The following is a 27,386-nucleotide window of genomic DNA, read 5'->3' on the forward strand; positions in this document are numbered from 1 at the left end:
GTTCGTTCATCTTGCACAAATGGAACGGGTTGCACGAGAATCTTTTAATCTGGTTTCTCAGTTTGTTTCCTAGTGCCGGTTTGAAGTTTCTGCTGTTTTCACTGTAAAATAAAGTTGGAGCTAGAACCTTCCCATATATATGTATGGAGTGGAGTTTGCAAGTGAAAGGAAACTTTGTGTTCCCAACAAGCTAGGTGAAGGACGGCTTTCACACACACTTATCTCTCAGAACTGAGCATGTGGGGATACGTTCGTTCATCTAGCACAAAGGGAACGGGTTGCAGGAGAAACTTTTTCTCTGGTTTCTCAGTCTGTTTCCTAGTGCCGGTTTGAAGTTCCTGCAGTTTTCACTGTAAAAACGAGTTGGAGCTAGTACCTCCCCATATATATGTGTGGAGTGTAGTTTGCAAGTGAAAAGAAACTTTGTGTTCCCAACAAGCTAGGTGAAGGACGGCTTTCACACACACTTATCTCTCAGAATTGAGCATGTGGTGAGGCGTTCGTTCATCTAGCAAAAAGGGAACGGGTTGCAGGAGAATCTTTTACTCTAGTTTCTCAGTCTGTTTCCTAGTGCCGGTTTGATGTTCCTGCAGTTTTCACTGTAAAACAGAGTTGGAGCTAGAACCTCCCCATAAATATGTATGGAGTGGAGTTTGCAAGTGAAAAGAAACTTTGTGTTCCCAACAAGCTAGGTGAAGGTCGGCTTTCACACACACTTATCTCTCAGAACTGAGCATGTGGAGAGACGATCGTTCATCTAGCACAAAGGGAACGGGTTGCAGGAGAAACTTTTACTCTGGATTCTCAGTCTGTTTCCTAGTGCCGTTTTGAAGTTCCTGCAGTTTTCACTGTAAAACCGTGTTGGAGCTAGTACCTCCCCATGTATATGTATAGAGTGGAGTTTGCATGTGAAGGGAAACTTTGTGATCCCAACAAGCTAGGTGAAGGACGGCTTTCACACACACTTATCTCTCAGAACTGAGCATGAGGAGAGACGTTCGTTCATCTATCACAAAGGGAGCGGTTTGCAGGGAAACTATTACTCTGGTTTCTCAGTCTGTTTCCTAGTGCCGGGTTGAAGTTCCTGCAGTTTTCACTGTAAAACCGAGCGGGAGATAGTACCTCCCCTTATATATGTAAGGAGTGGAGTTTGCAAGTGAAAAGAAACTTTGTGTTCCCAACAAGCTAGGTGAAGTTCGGCTTTCACACACAATTATCTGTCAGAAATGAGCATTTGGAGAGACGTTCGTTCATCTAGCACAAAGGGAACGGGTTGCAGGGGAAACAATTTCTCGGGATTCTCAGTCTGTTTCCTAGTGCCGGTTGGAAGTTCCTGCAGTTTTCACTGTAAAACAGAGTTGGAGCTAGTACATTCCCATATATATGTATGGAGTGGAGTTTGCAACTGAAAAGAAACTTTGTGTTCCCAACAAGCTAGGTGAAAGACGTCTTTCACACACACATTTCTCTCAGAACTGAGCATGTGGAGAGACGTTCGTTCATCTAGCACAAAGTGAACGTGTTGCAGGAGAAACTTTTACTCTGGTTTCTCAGTCTGTTCCCTAGTGCCGGTTTGAAATTCCTGCAGTTTTCACTGTAAAACCCAGTTGGAGCTAGTACCTCCCCATATATATGTATGGAGTGGAGTTTGCAACTGAAAAGAAACTTTGTGTTCCCAACAAGCTAGGTGAAGTACGGCTTTCACACACACTTATCTCTCAGAACTGAGCATGTGGAGAGACGTTCGTTCATCTAGCACAAAGGGAACGGTTTGCAGGAGAAACTTTTATTCTGGTTTCTCTGTCTGTTTCCTAGTGCCGGTTTGAAGTTCCTGCAGTTTTCAATGTAAAACAGTTTTGGAGTTTGTACCTCCCCATATATATGTATGGAGTGGAGTTTGCAAGTGAAAAGAAACTTTGTGTTCCCAGCAAGCTAGGTGAAGTACGGCTTTCACACGCATTTATCTCTCAGATCTGAGCATGTGGAGAGACATTCGTTCATCTAGCACAAATGGAACGGTTTGCAGGAGAAAGTATTATTCTGGTTTCTCAGTCTGTTTCCTAGTGCCGGTTTGAAGTTCCTGCAGTTTTCACAGTAAAACCGAGTTGGAGCTAGTACCTCCCCAAATATATGTATGGAGTGGAGTTTGCAAGTGAAAAGAAACTTTGTGTTCCCAACAAGCTAGGTGAAGTACGGCTTTCACACACAATTATCTCTCAGAACTGAGCATGTGGAGAGACTTTCGTTCATCTAGCACAAAATGAATGGGTTGCAGGAGAAATTTTTACTCTGGTTTCTCAGTCTGTTTCCTAGTGCCATTTTGAATTTCCTGCAGTTTTCACTGTAAAACCGAGTTGGAGCTAGTACCTCCCCATATATATGTATGGATTGGAGTTTGTAAGTGAAAAGAAACTTTGTGTTCCCAAAAAGCTAGGTTAAGGACGGCATTCACACACAATTAACTCTCAGAATTGAGCATGTGGAGAGACGTTCGTTCATCTAGCACAAAGTGAACGTGTTGCAGGAGAAACTTTTACTCTGCTTTCTCAGTCTTTTTCCCAGTGCCGGTTTGAAATTCCTGCAGTTATCACTGTAAAACCCAGTTGGAGCTAGTACCTCCCCATATGTATGTATGGAGTGGAGTTTGCCACTAAAAAGAAACTTTGTGTTCCCAACAAGCTAGGTGAAGTACGGCTTTCACACACAATTATCTCTCAGAACTGAGCATGTGGAGAGACTTTCGTTCATCTAGCACAAAAGGAACGGTTTGCAGGAGAAACTTTTACTCTGGTTTCTCAGTATGTTTCCTAGTGCCGGTTTGAATTTCCTGCAGTTTTCACTGTAAAACAGAGTTGGAGCTAGTACCACCGCATATACATTTGTGGAGTGGTGTTTGCAATTGAAAAGAAACTTTGTGTTCCCAACAAGCTAGGTGAAGTGCGGCTTTCACACACACTTATCTCTCAGAAATGGCATGTGGAGAGACGTTCGTTCATCTTGCACAAATGGAACGGGTTGCATGAGAACCTTTTACTCTGGATCCTCCGTCTGTTTCCTAGTGCCGGTTTGAAGTTTCTGCTGTTTTCACTGTACAAGAGAGTTGGAGCTAGAACCTTCCCATATATATGTATGGAGTGGAGTTTGCAAGTGAAAAGAAACTTTGTGTTCCCAACAAGCTAGGTGAAGTTCGGCTTTCACACACAATTATCTCTCAGAACTGAGCATGTGGAGAGACGTTCGTTCATCTAGCACTAAGGGAACGGGTTGCAGGAGAAACTTTTACTCTGGTTTCTCAGTCTGTTTCCTAGTGCCGTTTTGAAGTTCCTGCAGTTTTCACTGTAAAACCGAGTTGGAGCTTGTACCTCCCCATATATATGTATGGAGTGGAGTTTGCAAGTGAAAGGAAACTTTGTGTTCCCAACAAGCTAGGTGAAGGACGGCTTTCACACACACTTATCTCTCAGAACTGAGCATGTGGGGAGACGTTCGTTCATCTAGCACAAAGGGAACGGGTTGCAGGAGAAACTTTTTCTCTGGTTTCTCAGTCTGTTTCCTAGTGCCTGTTTGAAGTTCCTGCAGTTTTCACTGTAAAAACGAGTTGGAGCTTGTACCTCCCCATATATATGTGTGGAGTGTAGTTGGCAAGTGAAAAGAAACTTTGTGTTCCCAACAAGCTAGGTGAAGGACGGCTTTCACACACACTTATCACTCAGAATTGAGCATGTGTTGAGGCGTTCGTTCATCTTGCACAAAGGGAACGGGTTGCAGGAGAATCTTTTACTCTGGTTTCTCAGTCTGTTTCCTAGTGCCTGTTTGATGTTCCTGCAGTTTTCACTGTAAAACAGAGTTGGAGCTAGAACCTCCCCATATATATGTATGGAGTGGAGTTTGTAAGTGAAAAGAAACTTTGTGTTCCCAACAAGCTAGGTGAAGTACGGCTTTCACACACAATTATCTCTCAGAACTGAGCATGTGGAGAGACTTTCGTTCATCTAGCACAAAAGGAACGGTTTGCAGGAGAAACTTTTACTCTGGTTTCTCAGTATGTTTCCTAGTGCCGGTTTGAATTTCCTGCAGTTTTCACTGTAAAACAGAGTTGGAGCTAGTACCACCGCATATACATTTATGGAGTGGTGTTTGCAATTGAAAAGAAACTTTGTGTTCCCAACAAGCTAGGTGAAGTGCGGCTTTCACACACACTTATCTCTCAGAAATGGCATGTGGAGAGACGTTCGTTCATCTTGCACAAATGGAACGGGTTGCATGAGAATCTTTTACTCTGGTTTCTCCGTCTGTTTCCTAGTGCCGGTTTGAAGTTTCTGCTGTTTTCACTGTACAAGAGTGTTGGAGCTAGAACCTTCCCATATATATGTATGGAGTGGAGTTTGCAAGTGAAAAGAAACTTTGTGTTCCCAACAAGCTAGGTGAAGGTCGGCTTTCACACACAATTATCTCTCAGAACTGAGCATGTGGAGAGACGTTCGTTCATCTAGCACTAAGGGAACGGGTTGCAGGAGAAACTTTTACTCTGGTTTCTCAGTCTGTTTCCTAGTGCCGTTTTGAAGTTCCTGCAGTTTTCACTGTAAAACCGAGTTGGAGCTTGTACCTCCCCATATATATGTATGGAGTGGAGTTTGCAAGTGAAAGGAAACTTTGTGTTCCCAACAAGCTAGGTGAAGGACGGCTTTCACACACACATATCTCTCAGAACTGAGCATGTGGGGAGACGTTCGTTCATCTAGCACAAAGGGAACGGGTTGCAGGAGAAACTTTTTCTCTGGTTTCTCAGTCTGTTTCCTAGTGCCGGTTTGAAGTTCCTGCAGTTTTCACTGTAAAAACGAGTTGGAGCTTGTACCTCCCCATATATATGTGTGGAGTGTAGTTGGCAAGTGAAAAGAAACTTTGTGTTCCCAACAAGCTAGGTGAAGTGCGGCTTTCACACACACTTATCTCTCAGAAATGGCATGTGGAGAGACGATCGTTCATCTAGCACAAAGGGAACGGGTTGCAGGAGAAACTTTACTCTGGTTTCTCAGTCTGTTTCCTAGTGCTGTTTTGAAGTTCCTGCAGTTTTCACTGTAAAACCGTGTTGGAGCTTGTACCTCCCCATATATATGTATGGAGTTGAGTTTTCAAGTGAAAGGAAACTTTGTGTTCCCAACAAGCTAGCTGAAGGACGGCTTTCACACACACTTATCTCTCAAAACTGAGCATGAGGAGAGACGTTCGTTCATCTATCACAAAGGGAACGGGTTGCAGGGAAACTTTTACTCTGGTTTCTCAGTCTGTTTCCTAGTGCCGGGTTGAAGTTCCTGCAGTTTTCACTGTAAAACCGAGCGGGAGATAGTACCTCCCCATATATATGTAAGGAGTGGAGTTTGCAAGTGAAAAGAAACTTTGTGTTCCCAACAAGCTAGGTGAAGGACGGCTTTCACACACAATTATCTGTCAGAACTGAGCATGTGGAGAGACGTTCGTTCATCTAGCACAAATGGACCGGGTTGCAGGAGAAACTTTTATTCTGGTTTCTCTGTTTCTTAGTGCCGGTTTGAAGTTCCTGCAGTTTTCAATGTAAAACAGTTTTGGAGTTTGTACCTCCCCATATATATGTATGGAGTGGAGTTTGCAACTGAAAAGAAACTTTGTGTTCCCAACAAGCTAGATGAAGGATGGCTTTCCCACACACTTATCTCTCTAACTTATCATGTGGAGAGACGTTCGTTCATCTAGCACAAAGGGAACGGGTTGTATGAGAAACTTTTACTCTGGTTTCTCAGTCTGTTTCCTAGTGCCGGTTTGAAGTTCCTGCAGTTTTCACAGTAAAACCGAGTTGGAGCTAGTACCTCCCCAAATATATGTATGGGGTGGAGTTTGCAAGTGAAAAGAAACTTTGTGTTCCCAACAAGCTAGGTGAAGTACGGCTTTCACACACAAATATCTCTCAGAAATGAGCATGTGGAGAGACTTTCGTTCATCTAGCACAAAGGGAACGGGTTGCAGGAGAAACTTTTACTCTGGTTTCTCAGTATGTTTCCTAGTGCCGGTTTGAATTTCCTGCAGTTTTCACTGTAAAAACGAGTTGGAGCTTGTACTACCCTATATATATGTATGGAGTGGAGTTTGCAAGTGAAAAGAAACTTTGTGTTCCCAACAAGCTAGATGAAGGACGGCTTTCACACACACTTAACTCTCAGAACTTAGTATGTTGAGAGACGTTCTTTCATCTAGCACAAAGGGAATGGGTTGCAGGAGAAACTTTTACTCTGGTTTCTCAGTCTGTTTCCTAGTACCGTTTTGAAGTTCCTGCAGTTTTCACTGTAAAACAGAGTTGGAGCTAGTACCACCGCATATACATGTATGGAGTGGTGTTTGCAATTGAAAAGAAACTTTGTGTTCCCAACAAGCTAGGTGAAGTGCGGCTTTCACACACACTTATCTCTCAGAAATGGCATGTGGAGAGACGTTCGTTCATCTAGCACTAAGGGAACGGGTTGCAGGAGAAACTTTTACTCTGGTTTCTCAGTCTGTTTCCTAGTGCCGGTTTGAAGTTCCTGCAGTTTTCACTGTAAAACCGAGTTGGAGCTTGTACCTCCCCATATATATGTATGGAGTGGAGTTTGCAAGTGAAAGGAAACTTTGTGTTCCCAACAAGCTAGGTGAAGGACGGCTTTCACACACACTTATCTCTCAGAACTGAGCATGTGGGGAGACGTTCGTTCATCTAGCACAAAGGGAACGGGTTGCAGGAGAAACTATTTCTCTGGTTTCTCAGTCTGTTTCCTAGTGCCGGTTAGAAGTTCCTGCAGTTTTCACTGTAAAAACGAGTTGGAGCTAGTACCTCCCCATATATATGTGTGGAGTGTAGTTGGCAAGTGAAAAGAAACTTTGTGTTCCCAACAAGCTAGGTGAAGGACGGCTTTCACACACACATTTCTCTCAGAACTGAGCATGTGGAGAGACGTTCGTTCATCTAGCACAATGTGAACGGGTTGCAGGAGAAACTTTTACTCTGGTTTCTCAGTCTGTTTCCTAGTGCCGGTTTGAAGTTCCTGCAGTTTTCAATGTAAAACCGTTTTGGAGATTGTACCTCCACATATAAATATATGGAGTGGAGTTTGCAAGTGAAAAGAAACTTTGTGTTCCCAGCAAGCTAGGTGAAGTACGGCTTTCACACACACTTACCTCTCAGAACTGAGCATGTGGAGAGACATTCGTTCATCTAGCACAAAGGGAACGGTTTGCAGGAGAAACTATTACTCTGGTTTCTCAGTCTGTTTCCTAGTGCCGGTTTGAAGTTCCTGCAGTTTTCACTGTAAAAACGAGTTGGAGCTTGTACCTCCCCATATATATGTGTGGAGTGTAGTTGGCAAGTGAAAAGAAACTTTGTGTTCCCAGCAAGCTAGGTGAAGGACGGCATTCACACACACTTATCTCTCAGAATTTTGCATGTGTTGAGGCGTTCGTTCATCTAGCACAAAGGGAACGGGTTGCAGGAGAATCTTTTACTCTGGTTTCTCAGTCTGTTTCCTAGTGCCGGTTTGATGTTCCTGCAGTTTTCACTGTAAAACAGAGTTGGAGCTAGAACCTCCCCATATATATGTATGGAGTGGAGTTTGTAAGTGAAAAGAAACTTTGTGTTCCCAACAAGCTAGGTGAAGTACGGCTTTCACACACAATTATCTCTCAGAACTGAGCATGTGGAGAGACTTTCGTTCATCTAGCACAAAAGGAACGGTTTGCAGGAGAAACTTTTACTCTGGTTTCTCAGTATGTTTCCTAGTGCCGGTTTGAATTTCCTGCAGTTTTCACTGTAAAACAGAGTTGGAGCTAGTACCACCGCATATACATTTATGGAGTGGTGTTTGCAATTGAAAAGAAACTTTGTGTTCCCAGCAAGCTAGGTGAAGTACGGCTTTCACACACACTTACCTCTCAGAACTGAGCATGTGGAGAGACATTCGTTCATCTTGCACAAATGGAACGGGTTGCATGAGAATCTTTTACTCTGGTTTCTCCGTCTGTTTCCTAGTGCCGGTTTGAAGTTTCTGCTGTTTTCACTGTACAAGGGTGTTGGAGCTAGAACCTTCCCATATATATGTATGGAGTGGAGTTTGCAAGTGAAAAGAAACTTTGTGTTCCCAACAAGCTAGGTGAAGGTCGGCTTTCACACACAATTATCTCTCAGAACTGAGCATGTGGAGAGACGTTCGTTCATCTAGCACTAAGGGAACGGGTTGCAGGAGAAACTTTTACTCTGGTTTCTCAGTCTGTTTCCTAGTGCCGTTTTGAAGTTCCTGCAGTTTTCACTGTAAAACCGAGCGGGAGATAGTACCTCCCCATATATATGTAAGGAGTGGAGTTTGCAAGTGAAAAGAAACTTTGTGTTCCCAACAAGCTAGGTGAAGGACGGCTTTCACACACAATTATCTGTCAGAACTGAGCATGTGGAGAGACGTTCGTTCATCTAGCACAAATGGACCGGGTTGCAGGAGAAACTTTTATTCTGGTTTCTCTGTCTGTTTCTTAGTGCCGGTTTGAAGTTCCTGCAGTTTTCAATGTAAAACAGTTTTGGAGTTTGTACCTCCCCATATATATGTATGGAGTGGAGATTGCAACTGAAAAGAAACTTTGTGTTCCCAACAAGCTAGATGAAGGATGGCTTTCCCACACACTTATCTCTCTAACTTATCATGTGGAGAGACGTTCGTTCATCTAGCACAAAGGGAACGGGTTGTAGGAGAAACTTTTACTCTGGTTTCTCAGTCTGTTTCCTAGTGCCGGTTTGAAGTTCCTGCAGTTTTCACAGTAAAACCGAGTTGGAGCTAGTACCTCCCCAAATATATGTATGGGGTGGAGTTTGCAAGTGAAAAGAAACTTTGTGTTCCCAACAAGCTAGGTGAAGTACGGCTTTCACACACAAATATCTCTCAGAAATGAGCATGTGGAGAGACTTTCGTTCATCTAGCTCAAAGGGAACGGGTTGCAGGAGAAACTTTTACTCTGGTTTCTCAGTATGTTTCCTAGTGCCGGTTTGAATTTCCTGCAGTTTTCACTGTAAAAACGAGTTGGAGCTTGTACTACCCTATATATATGTATGGAGTGGAGTTTGCAAGTGAAAAGAAACTTTGTGTTCCCAACAAGCTAGATGAAGGACGGCTTTCACACACACTTAACTCTCAGAACTTAGCATGTTGAGAGACGTTCTTTCATCTAGCACAAAGGGAATGGGTTGCAGGAGAAACTTTTACTCTGGTTTCTCAGTCTGTTTCCTAGTACCGTTTTGAAGTTCCTGCAGTTTTCACTGTAAAACAGAGTTGGAGCTAGTACCACCGCAAATACATGTATGGAGTGGTGTTTGCAATTGAAAAGAAACTTTGTGTTCCCAACAAGCTAGGTGAAGTGCGGCTTTCACACACACTTATCTCTCAGAAATTGCATGTGGAGAGACGTTCGTTCATCTTGCACAAATGGAACGGTTTGCACGAGAATCGTTTACTCTGGTTTCTCCGTCTGTTTCCTAGTGCCGGTTTGAAGTTTCTGCTGTTTTCACTGTAAAGAGAGTTGGAGCTAGAACCATCCCATATATATGTATGGAGTGGAGTTTGCATGTGAAAAGAAACTTTGTGTTCCCAATAAGCTAGGTGAAGGTCGGCTTTCACACACAATTATCTCTCAGAACTGAGCATGTGGAGAGACGTTCGTTCATCTAGCACTAAGGGAACGGGTTGCAGGAGAAACTTTTACTCTGGTTTCTCAGTCTGTTTCCTAGTGCCGGTTTGAAGTTCCTGCAGTTTTCACTGTAAAAACGAGTTGGAGCTTGTACCTCACCATATATATGTGTGGAGTGTAGTTGGCAAGTGAAAAGAAACTTTGTGTTCCCAACAAGCTAGGTGAAGGACGGCTTTCACACACACTTATCTCTCAGAATTGAGTATGTGTTGAGGCGTTCGTTCATCTAGCACAAAGGGAACTGGTTGCAGGAGAATCTTTTACTCTGGTTTCTCAGTCTGTTTCCTAGTGCCGGTTTGATGTTCCTGCAGTTTTCACTGTAAAACAGAGTTGGAGCTAGAACTTCCCCATATATATGTATGGAGTGGAGTTTGCAAGTGAAAAGAAACTTTGTGTTCCCAACAAGCTAGGTGAAGGTCGGCTTTCACACACTTATCTCTCAGATCTGAGCATGTGGAGAGACGATCGTTCATCTAGCACAAAGGGAACGGGTTGCAGGAGAAACTTTACTCTGGTTTCTCAGTCTGTTTCCTAGTGCCGTTTTGAAGTTCCTGCAGTTTTCACTGTAAAACCGTGTTGGAGCTTGTACCTCCCCATATATATGTATGGAGTGGAGTTTTCAAGTGAAAGGAAACTTTGTGTTCCCAAAAAGCTAGCTGACGGACGGCTTTCACACACACTTATCTCTCAGAACTGAGCATGAGGAGAGACGTTCGTTCATCTTGCACAAATGGAACGGGTTGCACGAGAATCTTTTACTCTAGTTTCTCAGTCTGTTTCCTTGTGCCGGTTTGATGTTCCTGCATTTTTCGCTGTAAAACAGAGTTGGAGATAGAACCTCCCCATATATATGTATGGAGTGGAGTTTGCAAGTGAAAAGAAACTTTGTGTTCCCAACAAGCTAGGTGAAGGTCGGCTTTCACACAGACTTATCTCTCAGAACTGAGCATGTGGAGAGACGATCGTTCATCTAGCACAAAGGGAACGGGTTGCAGGAGAAACTTTTACTCTGGTTTCTCAGTCTGTTTCCTAGTGCCGTTTTGAAGTTCCTGCAGTTTTCACTGTAAAACCGTGTTGGAGCTAGTACCTCCCCATGTATATGTATGGAGTGGAGTTTGCATGTGAAGGGAAACTTTGTGATCCCAACAAGCTAGGTGAAGGACGGCTTTCACACACACTTATCTCTCAGAACTGAGCATGAGGAGAGACGTTCGTTCATCTATCACAAAGGGAGCGGTTTGCAGGGAAACTATTACTCTGGTTTCTCAGTCTGTTTCCTAGTGCCGGGTTGAAGTTCCTGCAGTTTTCACTGTAAAACCGAGCGGGAGATTGTACCTCCCCTTATATATGTAAGGAGTGGAGTTTGCAAGTGAAAAGAAACTTTGTGTTCCCAACAAGCTAGGTGAAGTTCGGCTTTCACACACAATTTTCTGTCAGAAATGAGCATTTGGAGAGACGTTCGTTCATCTAGCACAAAGGGAACGGGTTGCAGGGGAAACAATTTCTCGGGATTCTCAGTCTGTTTCCTAGTGCCGGTTGGAAGTTCCTGCAGTTTTCACTGTAAAACAGAGTTGGAGCTAGTACATCCCCATATATATGTATGGAGTGGAATTTGCAACTGAAAAGAAACTTTGTGTTCCCAACAAGCTAGGTGAAAGACGTCTTTCACACACACATTTCTCTCAGAACTGAGCATGTGGAGAGACGTTCGTTCATCTAGCACAAAGTGAACGTGTTGCAGGAGAAACTTTTACTCTGGTTTCTCAGTCTGTTCCCTAGTGCCGGTTTGAAATTCCTGCAGTTTTCACTGTAAAACCCAGTTGGAGCTAGTACCTCCCCATATATATGTATGGAGTGGAGTTTGCAACTGAAAAGAAACTTTGTGTTCCCAACAAGCTAGGTGAAGTACGGCTTTCACACACACTTATCTCTCAGAACTGAGCATGTGGAGAGACGTTCGTTCATCCAGCACAAAGGGAACGGTTTGCAGGAGAAACTTTTATTCTGGTTTCTCTGTCTGTTTCCTAGTGCCGGTTTGAAGTTCCTGCAGTTTTCATTGTAAAACAGTTTTGGAGTTTGTACCTCGCCATATATATGTATGGAGTGGAGTTTGCAAGTGAAAAGAAACTTTGTGTTCCCAGCAAGCTAGGTGAAGTACGGCTTTCACACGCATTTATCTCTCAGATCTGAGCATGTGGAGAGACATTCGTTCATCTAGCACAAATGGAACGGTTTGCAGGAGAAAGTATTATTCTGGTTTCTCAGTCTGTTTCCTAGTGCCGGTTTGAAGTTCCTGCAGTTTTCACAGTAAAACCGAGTTGGAGCTAGTACCTCCCCAAATATATGTATGGAGTGGAGTTTGCAAGTGAAAAGAAACTTTGTGTTCCCAACAAGCTAGGTGAAGTACGGCTTTCACACACAATTATCTCTCAGAACTGAGCATGTGGAGAGACTTTCGTTCATCTAGCACAAAATGAATGGGTTGCAGGAGAAATTTTTACTCTGGTTTCTCAGTCTGTTTCCTAGTGCCGTTTTGAATTTCCTGCAGTTTTCACTGTAAAACCGAGTTGGAGCTAGTACCTCCCCATATATATGTATGGATTGGAGTTTGTAAGTGAAAAGAAACTTTGTGTTCCCAAAAAGCTAGGTTAAGGACGGCATTCACACACAATTATCTCTCAGAATTGAGCATGTGGAGAGACGTTCGTTCATCTAGCATAAAGTGAACGTGTTGCAGGAGAAACTTTTACTCTGCTTTCTCAGTCTTTTTCCCAGTGCCGGTTTGAAATTCCTGCAGTTATCACTGTAAAACCCAGTTGGAGCTAGTACCTCCCCATATGTATGTATGGAGTGGAGTTTGCCACTAAAAAGAAACTTTGTGTTCCCAACAAGCTAGGTGAAGTACGGCTTTCACACACAATTATCTCTCAGAACTGAGCATGTGGAGAGACTTTCGTTCATCTAGCACAAAAGGAACGGTTTGCAGGAGAAACTTTTACTCTGGTTTCTCAGTATGTTTCCTAGTGCCGGTTTGAATTTCCTGCAGTTTTCACTGTAAAACAGAGTTGGAGCTAGTACCACCGCATATACATTTGTGGAGTGGTGTTTGCAATTGAAAAGAAACTTTGTGTTCCCAACAAGCTAGGTGAAGTGCGGCTTTCACACACACTTATCTCTCAGAAATGGCATGTGGAGAGACGTTCGTTCATCTTGCACAAATGGAACGGGTTGCATGAGAACCTTTTACTCTGGATCCTCCGTCTGTTTCCTAGTGCCGGTTTGAAGTTTCTGCTGTTTTCACTGTACAAGAGAGTTGGAGCTAGAACCTTCCCATATATATGTATGGAGTGGAGTTTGCAAGTGAAAAGAAACTTTGTGTTCCCAACAAGCTAGGTGAAGTTCGGCTTTCACACACAATTATCTCTCAGAACTGAGCATGTGGAGAGACGTTCGTTCATCTAGCACTAAGGGAACGGGTTGCAGGAGAAACTTTTACTCTGGTTTCTCAGTCTGTTTCCTAGTGCCGTTTTGAAGTTCCTGCAGTTTTCACTGTAAAACCGAGTTGGAGCTTGTACCTCCCCATATATATGTATGGAGTGGAGTTTGCAAGTGAAAGGAAACTTTGTGTTCCCAACAAGCTAGGTGAAGGACGGCTTTCACACACACTTATCTCTCAGAACTGAGCATGTGGGGAGACGTTCGTTCATCTAGCACAAAGGGAACGGGTTGCAGGAGAAACTTTTTCTCTGGTTTCTCAGTCTGTTTCCTAGTGCCTGTTTGAAGTTCCTGCAGTTTTCACTGTAAAAACGAGTTGGAGCTTGTACCTCCCCATATATATGTGTGGAGTGTAGTTGGCAAGTGAAAAGAAACTTTGTGTTCCCAACAAGCTAGGTGAAGGACGGCTTTCACACACACTTATCTCTCAGAATTGAGCATGTGTTGAGGCGTTCGTTCATCTAGCACAAAGGGAACGGGTTGCAGGAGAATCTTTTACTCTGGTTTCTCAGTCTGTTTCCTAGTGCCGGTTTGATGTTCCTGCAGTTTTCACTGTAAAACAGAGTTGGAGCTAGAACCTCCCCATATATATGTATGGAGTGGAGTTTGTAAGTGAAAAGAAACTTTGTGTTCCCAACAAGCTAGGTGAAGTACGGCTTTCACACACAATTACCTCTCAGAACTGAGCATGTGGAGAGACTTTCGTTCATCTAGCACAAAAGGAACGGTTTGCAGGAGAAACTTTTACTCTGGTTTCTCAGTATGTTTCCTAGTGCCGGTTTGAATTTCCTGCAGTTTTCACTGTAAAACAGAGTTGGAGCTAGTACCACCGCATATACATTTATGGAGTGGTGTTTGCAATTGAAAAGAAACTTTGTGTTCCCAACAAGCTAGGTGAAGTGCGGCTTTCACACACACTTATCTCTCAGAAATGGCATGTGGAGAGACGTTCGTTCATCTTGCACAAATGGAACGGGTTGCATGAGAATCTTTTACTCTGGTTTCTCCGTCTGTTTCCTAGTGCCGGTTTGAAGTTTCTGCTGTTTTCACTGTACAAGAGTGTTGGAGCTAGAACCTTCCCATATATATGTATGGAGTGGAGTTTGCAAGTGAAAAGAAACTTTGTGTTCCCAACAAGCTAGGTGAAGGTCGGCTTTCACACACAATTATCTCTCAGAACTGAGCATGTGGAGAGACGTTCGTTCATCTAGCACTAAGGGAACGGGTTGCAGGAGAAACTTTTACTCTGGTTTCTCAGTCTGTTTCCTAGTGCCGTTTTGAAGTTCCTGCAGTTTTCACTGTAAAACCGAGTTGGAGCTTGTACCTCCCCATATATATGTATGGAGTGGAGTTTGCAAGTGAAAGGAAACTTTGTGTTCCCAACAAGCTAGGTGAAGGACGGCTTTCACACACACATATCTCTCAGAACTGAGCATGTGGGGAGACGTTCGTTCATCTAGCACAAAGGGAACGGGTTGCAGGAGAAACTTTTTCTCTGGTTTCTCAGTCTGTTTCCTAGTGCCGGTTTGAAGTTCCTGCAGTTTTCACTGTAAAAACGAGTTGGAGCTTGTACCTCCCCATATATATGTGTGGAGTGTAGTTGGCAAGTGAAAAGAAACTTTGTGTTCCCAACAAGCTAGGTGAAGTGCGGCTTTCACACACACTTATCTCTCAGAAATGGCATGTGGAGAGACGATCGTTCATCCAGCACAAAGGGAACGGGTTGCAGGAGAAACTTTACTCTGGTTTCTCAGTCTGTTTCCTAGTGCTGTTTTGAAGTTCCTGCAGTTTTCACTGTAAAACCGTGTTGGAGCTTGTACCTCCCCATATATATGTATGGAGTGGAGTTTTCAAGTGAAAGGAAACTTTGTGTTCCCAACAAGCTAGCTGAAGGACGGCTTTCACACACACTTATCTCTCAAAACTGAGCATGAGGAGAGACGTTCGTTCATCTATCACAAAGGGAACGGGTTGCAGGGAAACTTTTACTCTGGTTTCTCAGTCTGTTTCCTAGTGCCGGGTTGAAGTTCCTGCAGTTTTCACTGTAAAACCGAGCGGGAGATAGTACCTCCCCATATATATGTAAGGAGTGGAGTTTGCAAGTGAAAAGAAACTTTGTGTTCCCAACAAGCTAGGTGAAGGACGGCTTTCACACACAATTATCTGTCAGAACTGAGCATGTGGAGAGACGTTCGTTCATCTAGCACAAATGGACCGGGTTGCAGGAGAAACTTTTATTCTGGTTTCTCTGTCTGTTTCTTAGTGCCGGTTTGAAGTTCCTGCAGTTTTCAATGTAAAACAGTTTTGGAGTTTGTACCTCCCCATATATATGTATGGAGTGGAGTTTGCAACTGAAAAGAAACTTTGTGTTCCCAACAAGATAGATGAAGGATGGCTTTCCCACACACTTATCTCTCTAACTTATCATGTGGAGAGACGTTCGTTCATCTAGCACAAAGGGAACGGGTTGTAGGAGAAACTTTTACTCTGGTTTCTCAGTCTGTTTCCTAGTGCCGGTTTGAAGTTCCTGCAGTTTTCACAGTAAAACCGAGTTGGAGCTAGTACCTCCCCAAATATATGTATGGGGTGGAGTTTGCAAGTGAAAAGAAACTTTGTGTTCCCAAGAAGCTAGGTGAAGTACGGCTTTCACACACAAATATCTCTCAGAAATGAGCATGTGGAGAGACTTTCGTTCATCTAGCACAAAGGGAACGGGTTGCAGGAGAAACTTTTACTCTGGTTTCTCAGTATGTTTCCTAGTGCCGGTTTGAATTTCCTGCAGTTTTCACTGTAAAAACGAGTTGGAGCTTGTACTACCCTAAATATATGTATGGAGTGGAGTTTGCAAGTGAAAAGAAACTTTGTGTTCCCAACAAGCTAGATGAAGGACGGCTTTCACACACACTTAACTCTCAGAACTTAGTATGTTGAGAGACGTTCTTTCATCTAGCACAAAGGGAATGGGTTGCAGGAGAAACTTTTACTCTGGTTTCTCAGTCTGTTTCCTAGTGCCGGTTTGAAGTTTCTGCTGTTTTCACTGTAAAAGAGAGTTGGAGCTAGAACCATCCCATATATATGTATGGAGTGGAGTTTGCAAGTGAAAAGAAACTTTGTGTTCCCAATAAGCTAGGTGAAGGTCGGCTTTCACACACAATTATCTCTCAGAACTGAGCATGTGGAGAGACGTTCGTTCATCTAGCACTAAGGGAACGGGTTGCAGGAGAAACTTTTACTCTGGTTTCTCAGTCTGTTTCCTAGTGCCGGTTTGAAGTTCCTGCAGTTTTCACTGTAAAACCGAGTTGGAGCTTGTACCTCCCCATATATATGTATGGAGTGGAGTTTGCAAGTGAAAGGAAACTTTGTGTTCCCAACAAGCTAGGTGAAGGACGGCTTTCACACACACTTATCTCTCAGAACTGAGCATGTGGGGAGACGTTCGTTCATCTAGCACAAAGGGAACGGGTTGCAGGAGAAACTATTTCTCTGGTTTCTCATTCTTTTCCTAGTGCCGGTTAGAAGTTCCTGCAGTTTTCACTGTAAAAACGAGTTGGAGCTAGTACCTCCCCATATATATGTGTGGAGTGTAGTTGGCAAGTGAAAAGAAACTTTGTGTTCCCAACAAGCTTGGTGAAGGACGGCTTTCACACACACTTATCTCTCAGAATTGAGCATGTGGCGAGGCGATCGTTCATCTAGCACAAAGGGAACGGGTTGCAGGAGAATCTTTTACTCTGGTTTCTCAGTCTGTTTCCTAGTGCCGGTTAGAAGTTCCTGCAGATTTCACTGTAAAATCGAGCGGGAGATAGTACCTCCCCATATATATGTGTGGAGTGTAGTTGGCAAGTGAAAAGAAACTTTGTGTTCCCAACAAGCTAGGTGAAGGACGGCTTTCACACACACATTTCTCTCAGAACTGAGCATGTGGAGAGACGTTCGTTCATCTAGCACAATGTGAAAGGGTTGCAGGAGAAACTTTTACTCTGGTTTCTCAGTCTGTTTCCTAGTGCCGGTTTGAAGTTCCTGCAGTTTTCAATGTAAAACCGTTTTGGAGATTGTACCTCCACATATAAATATATGGAGTGGAGTTTGCAAGTGAAAAGAAACTTTGTGTTCCCAGCAAGCTAGGTGAAGTACGGCTTTCACACACACTTACCTCTCAGAACTGAGCATGTGGAGAGACATTCGTTCATCTAGCACAAAGGGAACGGTTTGCAGGAGAAACTATTACTCTGGTTTCTCAGTCTGTTTCCTAGTGCCGGTTTGAAGTTCCTGCAGTTTTCACTGTAAAAACGAGTTGGAGCTTGTACCTCCCCATATATATGTGTGGAGTGTAGTTGGGAAGTGAAAAGAAACTTTGTGTTCCCAACAAGCTAGGTGAAGGACGGCTTTCACACACACTTATCTCTCAGAATTGAGCATGTGTTGAGGCGTTCGTTCATCTAGCACAAAGGGAACGGGTTGCAGGAGAATCTTTTACTCTGGTTTCTCAGTCTGTTTCCTAGTGCCGGTTTGATGTTCCTGCAGTTTTCACTGTAAAACAGAGTTGGAGCTAGAACCTCCCCATATATATGTATGGAGTGGAGTTTGTAAGTGAAAAGAAACTTTGTGTTCCCAACAAGCTAGGTGATGTACGGCTTTCACACACAATTATCTCTCAGAACTGAGCATGTGGAGAGACTTTCGTTCATCTAGCACAAAAGGAACGGTTTGCAGGAGAAACTATTACTCTGGTTTCTCAGTATGTTTCCTAGTGCCGGTTTGAAATTCCTGCAGTTTTCACTGTAAAACAGAGTTGGAGCTAGTACCACCGCATATACATTTATGGAGTGGTGTTTGCAATTGAAAAGAAACTTTGTGTTCCCAACAAGCTAGGTGAAGTGCGGCTTTCACACACACTTATCTCTCAGAAATGGCATGTGGAGAGACGTTCGTTCATCTTGCACAAATGGAACGGGTTGCATGAGAATCTTTTACTCTGGTTTCTCCGTCTGTTTCCTAGTGCCGGTTTGAAGTTTCTGCTGTTTTCACTGTACAAGAGTGTTGGAGCTAGAACCTTCCCATATATATGTATGGAGTGGAGTTTGCAAGTGAAAAGAAACTTTGTGTTCCCAACAAGCTAGGTGAAGGTCGGCTTTCACACACAATTATCTCTCAGAACTGAGCATGTGGAGAGACGTTCGTTCATCTAGCACTAAGGGAACGGGTTGCAGGAGAAACTTTTACTCTGGTTTCTCAGTCTGTTTCCTAGTGCCGTTTTGAAGTTCCTGCAGTTTTCACTGTAAAACCGAGTTGGAGCTTGTACCTCCCCATATATATGTATGGAGTGGAGTTTGCAAGTGAAAGGAAACTTTGTGTTCCCAACAAGCTAGGTGAAGGACGGCTTTCACACACACATATCTCTCAGAACTGAGCATGTGGGGAGACGTTCGTTCATCTAGCACAAAGGGAACGGGTTGCAGGAGAAACTTTTTCTCTGGTTTCTCAGTCTGTTTCCTAGTGCCGGTTTGAAGTTCCTGCAGTTTTCACTGTAAAAACGAGTTGGAGCTTGTACCTCCCCATATATATGTGTGGAGTGTAGTTGGCAAGTGAAAAGAAACTTTGTGTTCCCAACAAGCTAGGTGAAGTGCGGCTTTCACACACACTTATCTCTCAGAAATGGCATGTGGAGAGACGATCGTTCATCTAGCACAAAGGGAACGGGTTGCAGGAGAAACTTTACTCTGGTTTCTCAGTCTGTTTCCTAGTGCTGTTTTGAAGTTCCTGCAGTTTTCACTGTAAAACCGTGTTGGAGCTTGTACCTCCCCATATATATGTATGGAGTGGAATTTTCAAGTGAAAGGAAACTTTGTGTTCCCAACAAGCTAGCTGAAGGACGGCTTTCACACACACTTATCTCTCAAAACTGAGCATGAGGAGAGACGTTCGTTCATCTATCACAAAGGGAACGGGTTGCAGGGAAACTTTTACTCTGGTTTCTCAGTCTGTTTCCTAGTGCCGGGTTGAAGTTCCTGCAGTTTTCACTGTAAAACCGAGCGGGAGATAGTACGTCCCCATATATATGTAAGGAGTGGAGTTTGCAAGTGAAAAGAAACTTTGTGTTCCCAACAAGCTAGGTGAAGGACGGCTTTCACACACAATTATCTGTCAGAACTGAGCATGTGGAGAGACGTTCGTTCATCTAGCACAAATGGACCGGGTTGCAGGAGAAACTTTTATTCTGGTTTCTCTGTCTGTTTCTTAGTGCCGGTTTGAAGTTCCTGCAGTTTTCAATGTAAAACAGTTTTGGAGTTTGTACCTCCCCATATATATGTATGGATTGGAGTTTGCAACTGAAAAGAAACTTTGTGTTCCCAACAAGCTAGATGAAGGATGGCTTTCCCACACACTTATCTCTCTAACTTATCATGTGGAGAGACGTTCGTTCATCTAGCACAAAGGGAACGTGTTGTAGGAGAAACTTTTACTCTGGTTTCTCAGTCTGTTTCCTAGTGCCGGTTTGAAGTTCCTGCAGTTTTCACTGTAAAACAGAGTTGGAGCTAGTACCACCGCATATACATGTATGGAGTGGTGTTTGCAATTGAAAAGAAACTTTGTGTTCCCAACAAGCTAGGTGAAGTGCGGCTTTCACACACACTTATCTCTCAGAAATGGCATGTGGAGAGACGTTCGTTCATCTTGCACAAATGGAACGGTTTGCACGAGAATCGTTTACTCTGGTTTCTCCGTCTGTTTCCTAGTGCCGGTTTGAAGTTTCTGCTGTTTTCACTGTAAAAGAGAGTTGGAGCTAGAACCATCCCATATATATGTATGGAGTGGAGTTTGCAAGTGAAAAGAAACTTTGTGTTCCCAACAAGCTAGGTGAAGTACGGCTTTCACACACAAATATCTCTCAGAAATGAGTATGTGGAGAGACTTTCGTTCATCTAGCACAAAGGGAACGGGTTGCAGGAGAAACTTTTACTCTGGTTTCTCAGTATGTTTCCTAGTGCCGGTTTGAATTTCCTGCAGTTTTCACTGTAAAAACGAGTTGGAGCTTGTACTACCCTATATATATGTATGGAGTGGAGTTTGCAAGTGAAAAGAAACTTTGTGTTCCCAACAAGCTAGATGAAGGACGGCTTTCACACACACTTAACTCTCAGAACTTAGCATGTTGAGAGACGTTCTTTCATCTAGCACAAAGGGAATGGGTTGCAGGAGAAACTTTTACTCTGGTTTCTCAGTCTGTTTCCTAGTACCGTTTTGAAGTTCCTGCAGTTTTCACTGTAAAACAGAGTTGGAGCTAGTACCACCGCATATACATGTATGGAGTGGTGTTTGCAATTGAAAAGAAACTTTGTGTTCCCAACAAGCTAGGTGAAGTGCGGCTTTCACACACACTTATCTCTCAGAAATGGCATGTGGAGAGACGTTCGTTCATCTTGCACAAATGGAACGGTTTGCACGAGAATCGTTTACTCTGGTTTCTCCGTCTGTTTCCTAGTGCCGGTTTGAAGTTTCTGCTGTTTTCACTGTAAAAGAGAGTTGGAGCTAGAACCATCCCATATATATGTATGGAGTGGAGTTTGCAAGTGAAAAGAAACTTTGTGTTCCCAATAAGCTAGGTGAAGGTCGGCTTTCACACACAATTATCTCTCAGAACTGAGCATGTGGAGAGACGTTCGTTCATCTAGCACTAAGGGAACGGGTTGCAGGAGAAACTTTTACTGTGGTTTCTCAGTCTGTTTCCTAGTGCCGGTTTGAAGTTCCTGCAGTTTTCACTGTAAAACCGAGTTGGAGCTTGTACCTCCCCATATATATGTATGGAGTGGAGTTTGCAAGTGAAAGGAAACTTTGTGTTCCCAACAAGCTAGGTGAAGGACGGCTTTCACACACACTTATCTCTCAGAACTGAGCATGTTGGGAGACGTTCGTTCATCTAGCACAAAGGGAACGGGTTGCAGGAGAAACTATTTCTCTGGTTTCTCAGTCTGTTTCCTAGTGCCGGTTAGAAGTTCCTGCAGTTTTCACTGTAAAAACGAGTTGGAGCTAGTACCTCCCCATATATATGTGTGGAGTGTAGTTGGCAAGTGAAAAGAAACTTTGTGTTCCCAACAAGCTTGGTGAAGGACGGCTTTCACACACACTTATCTCTCAGAATTGAGCATGTGGCGAGGCGATCGTTCATCTAGCACAAAGGGAACGGGTTGCAGGAGAATCTTTTACTCTGGTTTCTCAGTCTGTTTCCTAGTGCCGGTTAGAAGTTCCTGCAGTTTTCACTGTAAAATCGAGCGGGAGATAGTACCTCCCCATATATATGTGTGGAGTGTAGTTGGCAAGTGAAAAGAAACTTTGTGTTCCCAACAAGCTAGGTGAAGGACGGCTTTCACACACACATTTCTCTCAGAACTGAGCATGTGGAGAGACGTTCGTTCATCTAGCACAATGTGAACGGGTTGCAGGAGAAACTTTTACTCTGGTTTCTCAGTCTGTTTCCTAGTGCCGGTTTGAAGTTCCTGCAGTTTTCAATGTAAAACCGTTTTGGAGATTGTACCTCCACATATAAATATATGGAGTGGAGTTTGCAAGTGAAAAGAAACTTTGTGTTCCCAGCAAGCTAGGTGAAGTACGGCTTTCACACACACTTACCTCTCAGAACTGAGCATGTGGAGAGACATTCGTTCATCTAGCACAAAGGGAACGGTTTGCAGGAGAAACTATTACTCTGGTTTCTCAGTCTGTTTCCTAGTGCCGGTTTGAAGTTCCAGCAGTTTTCACAGTAAAACCGAGTTGGATCTAGTACCTCCCCATATATATGTATGGAGTGGAGTTTGCAAGTGAAAAGAAACTTTGTGTTCCCAACAAGCTAGGTGAAGTACGGCTTTCACACACACTTATCTCTCAGAACTGAGCATGTGGAGAGACTTTCGTTCATCTAGCACAAAGGGAACGGGTTGCAGGAGAAACTTTTACTCTGGTTTCTCAGTATGTTTCCTAGTGCCGGTTTGAATTTCCTGAAGTTTTCACTGTAAAAAAATTTGGAGCTTGTACTTCCCTATATATATGTATGGAGTGGAGTTTGCAAGTGAAAAGAAACTTTGTGTTCCCAACAAGCTAGGTGAAGGACGGCTTTCACACACAATTAACTCTCAGAACTTAGCATGTGGAGAGACGTTCTTTCATCTAGCACAAAGGGAATGGGTTGCAGGAGAAACTTTTACTCTGGTTTCTCAGTCTCTTTCCTAGTACCGTTTTGAAGTTCCTGCAGTTTTCACTGTAAAACAGAGTTGGAGCTAGTACCACCGCATATACATGTATGGAGTGGTGTTTGCAATTGAAAAGAAACTTTGTGTTCCCAACAAGCTAGGTGAAGTGCGGCTTTCACACACACTTATCTCTCAGAAATGGCATGTGGAGAGACGTTCGTTCATCTTGCACAAATGGAACGGTTTGCACGAGAATCGTTTACTCTGGTTTCTCCGTCTGTTTCCTAGTGCCGGTTTGAAGTTTCTGCTGTTTTCACTGTAAAAGAGAGTTGGAGCTAGAACCATCCCATATATATGTATGGAGTGGAGTTTGCAAGTGAAAAGAAACTTTGTGTTCCCAACAAGCTAGGTGAAGTACGGCTTTCACACACAAATATCTCTCAGAAATGAGTATGTGGAGAGACTTTCGTTCATCTAGCACAAAGGGAACGGGTTGCAGGAGAAACTTTTACTCTGGTTTCTCAGTATGTTTCCTAGTGCCGGTTTGAATTTCCTGCAGTTTTCACTGTAAAAACGAGTTGGAGCTTGTACTACCCTATATATATGTATGGAGTGGAGTTTGCAAGTGAAAAGAAACTTTGTGTTCCCAACAAGCTAGATGAAGGACGGCTTTCACACACACTTAACTCTCAGAACTTAGCATGTTGAGAGACGTTCTTTCATCTAGCACAAAGGGAATGGGTTGCAGGAGAAACTTTTACTCTGGTTTCTCAGTCTGTTTCCTAGTACCGTTTTGAAGTTCCTGCAGTTTTCACTGTAAAACAGAGTTGGAGCTAGTACCACCGCATATACATGTATGGAGTGGTGTTTGCAATTGAAAAGAAACTTTGTGTTCCCAACAAGCTAGGTGAAGTGCGGCTTTCACACACACTTATCTCTCAGAAATGGCATGTGGAGAGACGTTCGTTCATCTTGCACAAATGGAACGGTTTGCACGAGAATCGTTTACTCTGGTTTCTCCGTCTGTTTCCTAGTGCCGGTTTGAAGTTTCTGCTGTTTTCACTGTAAAAGAGAGTTGGAGCTAGAACCATCCCATATATATGTATGGAGTGGAGTTTGCAAGTGAAAAGAAACTTTGTGTTCCCAATAAGCTAGGTGAAGGTCGGCTTTCACACACAATTATCTCTCAGAACTGAGCATGTGGAGAGACGTTCGTTCATCTAGCACTAAGGGAACGGGTTGCAGGAGAAACTTTTACTGTGGTTTCTCAGTCTGTTTCCTAGTGCCGGTTTGAAGTTCCTGCAGTTTTCACTGTAAAACCGAGTTGGAGCTTGTACCTCCCCATATATATGTATGGAGTGGAGTTTGCAAGTGAAAGGAAACTTTGTGTTCCCAACAAGCTAGGTGAAGTACGGCTTTCACACACACTTATCTCTCAGAACTGAGCATGTGGAGAGACTTTCGTTCATCTAGCACAAAGGGAACGGGTTGCAGGAGAAACTTTTACTCTGGTTTCTCAGTATGTTTCCTAGTGCCGGTTTGAATTTCCTGAAGTTTTCACTGTAAAAAAATTTGGAGCTTGTACTTCCCTATATATATGTATGGAGTGGAGTTTGCAAGTGAAAAGAAACTTTGTGTTCCCAACAAGCTAGGTGAAGGACGGCTTTCACACACAATTAACTCTCAGAACTTAGCATGTGGAGAGACGTTCTTTCATCTAGCACAAAGGGAATGGGTTGCAGGAGAAACTTTTACTCTGGTTTCTCAGTCTCTTTCCTAGTACCGTTTTGAAGTTCCTGCAGTTTTCACTGTAAAACAGAGTTGGAGCTAGTACCACCGCATATACATGTATGGAGAGGTGTTTGCAAGTGAAAAGAAATTTTGTGTTCCCAAGAAGCTAGGTGAAGTGCTGCTTTCACACACACTTATATCTCAGAAATGGCATGTGGAGAGACGTTGGTTCATCTTGCACAAATGGAACGGGTTGCACGAGAATCTTTTACTCTGGTTTCTCAGTCAGTTTCCTAGTGCCGGTTTGAAGTTTCTGCTGTTTTCACTGTAAAATAGAGTTGGAGCTAGAACCTTCCCATATATATATGGAGTGGAGTTTGCAAGTGGAAAGAAACTTTGTGTTCCCAACAAGCTAGGTGAAGTTCGGCTTTCACACACAATTATCTCTCAGAACTGAGCATGTGGAGTGACGTTCGTTCATCTATCACTAAGGGAACGGGTTGCAGGAGAAACTATTACTCTGGTTTCTCAGTCTGTTTCCTAGTGCCGTTTTGAAGTTCCTGCAGTTTTCACTGTAAACCGAGTTGGAGCTTGTACCTCCCCATATATATGTATGGAGTGGAGTTTGCAAGTGAAAGGAAACTTTGTGTTCCCTACAAGCTAGGTGAAGGACGGCTTTCACACACACTTATCTCTCAGAACTGAGCATGTGGGGATACGTTTGTTCATCTAGCACAAAGGGAACGGGTTGCATTAGAAACTTTTTCTCTGGTTTCTCAGTCTGTTTCCTAGTGCCGTTTTGAAGTTCCTGCAGTTTTCACTGTAAAAACGAGTTGGAGCTAGTACCTCCCCATATATATGTGTGGAGTGTAGTTTGCAAGTGAAAAGAAACTTTGTGTTCCCAACAAGCTAGGTGAAGGACGGCTTTCACACACACTTATCTCTCAGAATTGAGCATGTGGTGAGGCGTTCGTTCATCTAGCACAAAGGGAACGGGTTGCAGGGGAATCTTTTACTCTAGTTTCTCAGTCTGTTTCCTAGTGCCGGTTTGATGTTCCTGCAGTTTTCACTGTAAAACAGAGTTGGAGCTAGAACCTCCCCATATATATGTATGGAGTGGAGATTGCAAGTGAAAAGAAACTTTGTGTTCCCAACAAGCTAGGTGAAGGTCGGCTTTCACACACACTTATCTCTCAGAACTGAGCATGTGGAGAGACGATCGTTCATCTAGCACAAAGGGAACGGTTTGCAGGAGAAACTTTTACTCTGGTTTCTCAGTCTGTTTCCTAGTGCCGTTTTGAAGTTCCTGCAGTTTTCACTGTAAAACCGAGCGGGAGATAGTACCACACCCTTATATATGTAAGGAGTGGAGTTTGCAAGTGAAAAGAAACTTTGTGTTCCCAACAAGCTAGGTGAAGGTCGGCTTTCACACACAATTATCTGTCAGAAATGAGCATTTGGAGAGACGTTCTTTCATCTAGCACAAAGGGAACGGGTTGCAGGGGAAACAATTTTTCTGGTTCTCAGTCTGTTTCCTAGTGCCGGTTGGAAGTTCCTGCAGTTTTCACTGTAAAAACGAGTTGGAGCTAGTACATCCCCATATATATGTATGGAGTGGAGTTTGCAACTGAAAAGAAACTTTGTGTTCCCAACAAGCTAGGTGAAATACGTCTTTCACACACACATTTCTCTCAGAACTGAGCATGTGGAGAGACGTTCGTTCATCTAGCACAAAGGGAACGGGTTGCAGGAGAAACTTTTACTCTGGTTTCTCAGTCTGTTTCCTAGTGCCGGTTTGAAATTCCTGCAGTTTTCACTGTAAAACCCAGTTGGAGCTAGTACCTCCCCATATATATGTATGGAGTGGAGTTTGCAACTGAAAAGAAACTTTGTGTTCCCAACAAGCTAGGTGAAGTACGGCTTTCACACACACTTATCTCTCAGAACTGAGCATGTGGAGAGACGTTCGTTCATCTAGCACAAAAGGAACGGTTTGCAGGAGAAACTTTTATTCTGGTTTCTCTGTCTGTTTCCTAGTGCCGGTTTGAAGTTCCTGCAGTTTTCATTGTAAAACACTTTTGGAGTTTGTACCTCCCCATATATATGTATGGAGTGGAGTTTGCAAGTGAAAAGAAACTTTGTGTTTCCAGCAAGCTAGGTGAAGTAAGGCTTTCACACACATTTATCTCTCAGAACTGAGCATGTGGAGAGACATTCGTTCATCTAGCACAAATGGAAAGGTTTGCAGGAGAAAGTATTATTCTGGTTTCTCAGTCTGTTTCCTAGTGCCGGTTTGAAGTTCCTGCAGTTTTCACAGTAAAACCGAGTTGGAGCTAGTACCTCCCCAAATATATGTATGGAGTGGAGTTTGCATCTGAAAAGGAACTTTGTGTTCCCAACAAGCTAGATGAAGGACGGCTTTCACACACAATTAACTTTCAGAACTTATCATGTGGAGAGACGTTCTTTCATCTAGCACAAAGGGAATGGGTTGCAGGAGAAACTTTTACTCTGGTTTCTCAGTCTGTTTCCTAGTACCGTTTTGAAGTTCCTGCAGTTTTCACTGTAAAACAGAGTTGGAGCTAGTACCACCGCATATACATGTATGGAGTGGTGTTTGCAATTGAAAAGAAACTTTGTGTTCCCAACAAGCTAGGTGAAGGTCGGCTTTCACACACAATTATCTCTCAGAACTGAGCATGTGGAGAGACGTTCATTCATCTAGCACTAAGGGAACGGGTTGCAGGAGAAACTTTTACTCTGGTTTCTCAGTCTGTTTCTTAGTGCCGTTTTGAAGTTCCTGCAGTTTTCACTGTAAACCCGAGTTGGAGCTTGTACCTCCCCATATATACGTATGGAGTGGAGTTTGCAAGTGAAAGGAAACTTTGTGTTTCCAACAAGCTAGGTGAAGGACGGCTTTCACACACACATATCTCTCAGAACTGAGCATGTGGGGAGACGTTCGTTCATCTAGCACAAAGGGAACGGGTTGCATGAGAAACTTTTTCTCTGGTTTCTCAGTCTGTTTCCTAGTGCCGGTTTGAAGTTCCTGCAGTTTTCACTGTAAAAACGAGTTGGAGCTAGTACTTCCCCATATATATGTGTGGAGTGTAGTTGGCAAGTGAAAAGAAACTTTGTGTTCCCAAGAAGCTAGGTGAAGGACGGCTTTCACACACACTTAACTCTCAGAACTTAGCATGTGGGGATACGTTCGTTCATCTAGCACAAAGGGAATGGGTTGCAGGA

Source organism: Camelus dromedarius, unplaced genomic scaffold, assembly GCF_036321535.1.
Source record: "Camelus dromedarius isolate mCamDro1 unplaced genomic scaffold, mCamDro1.pat HAP1_SCAFFOLD_180, whole genome shotgun sequence".
Classification (NCBI taxonomy): domain Eukaryota; kingdom Metazoa; phylum Chordata; class Mammalia; order Artiodactyla; family Camelidae; genus Camelus; species Camelus dromedarius.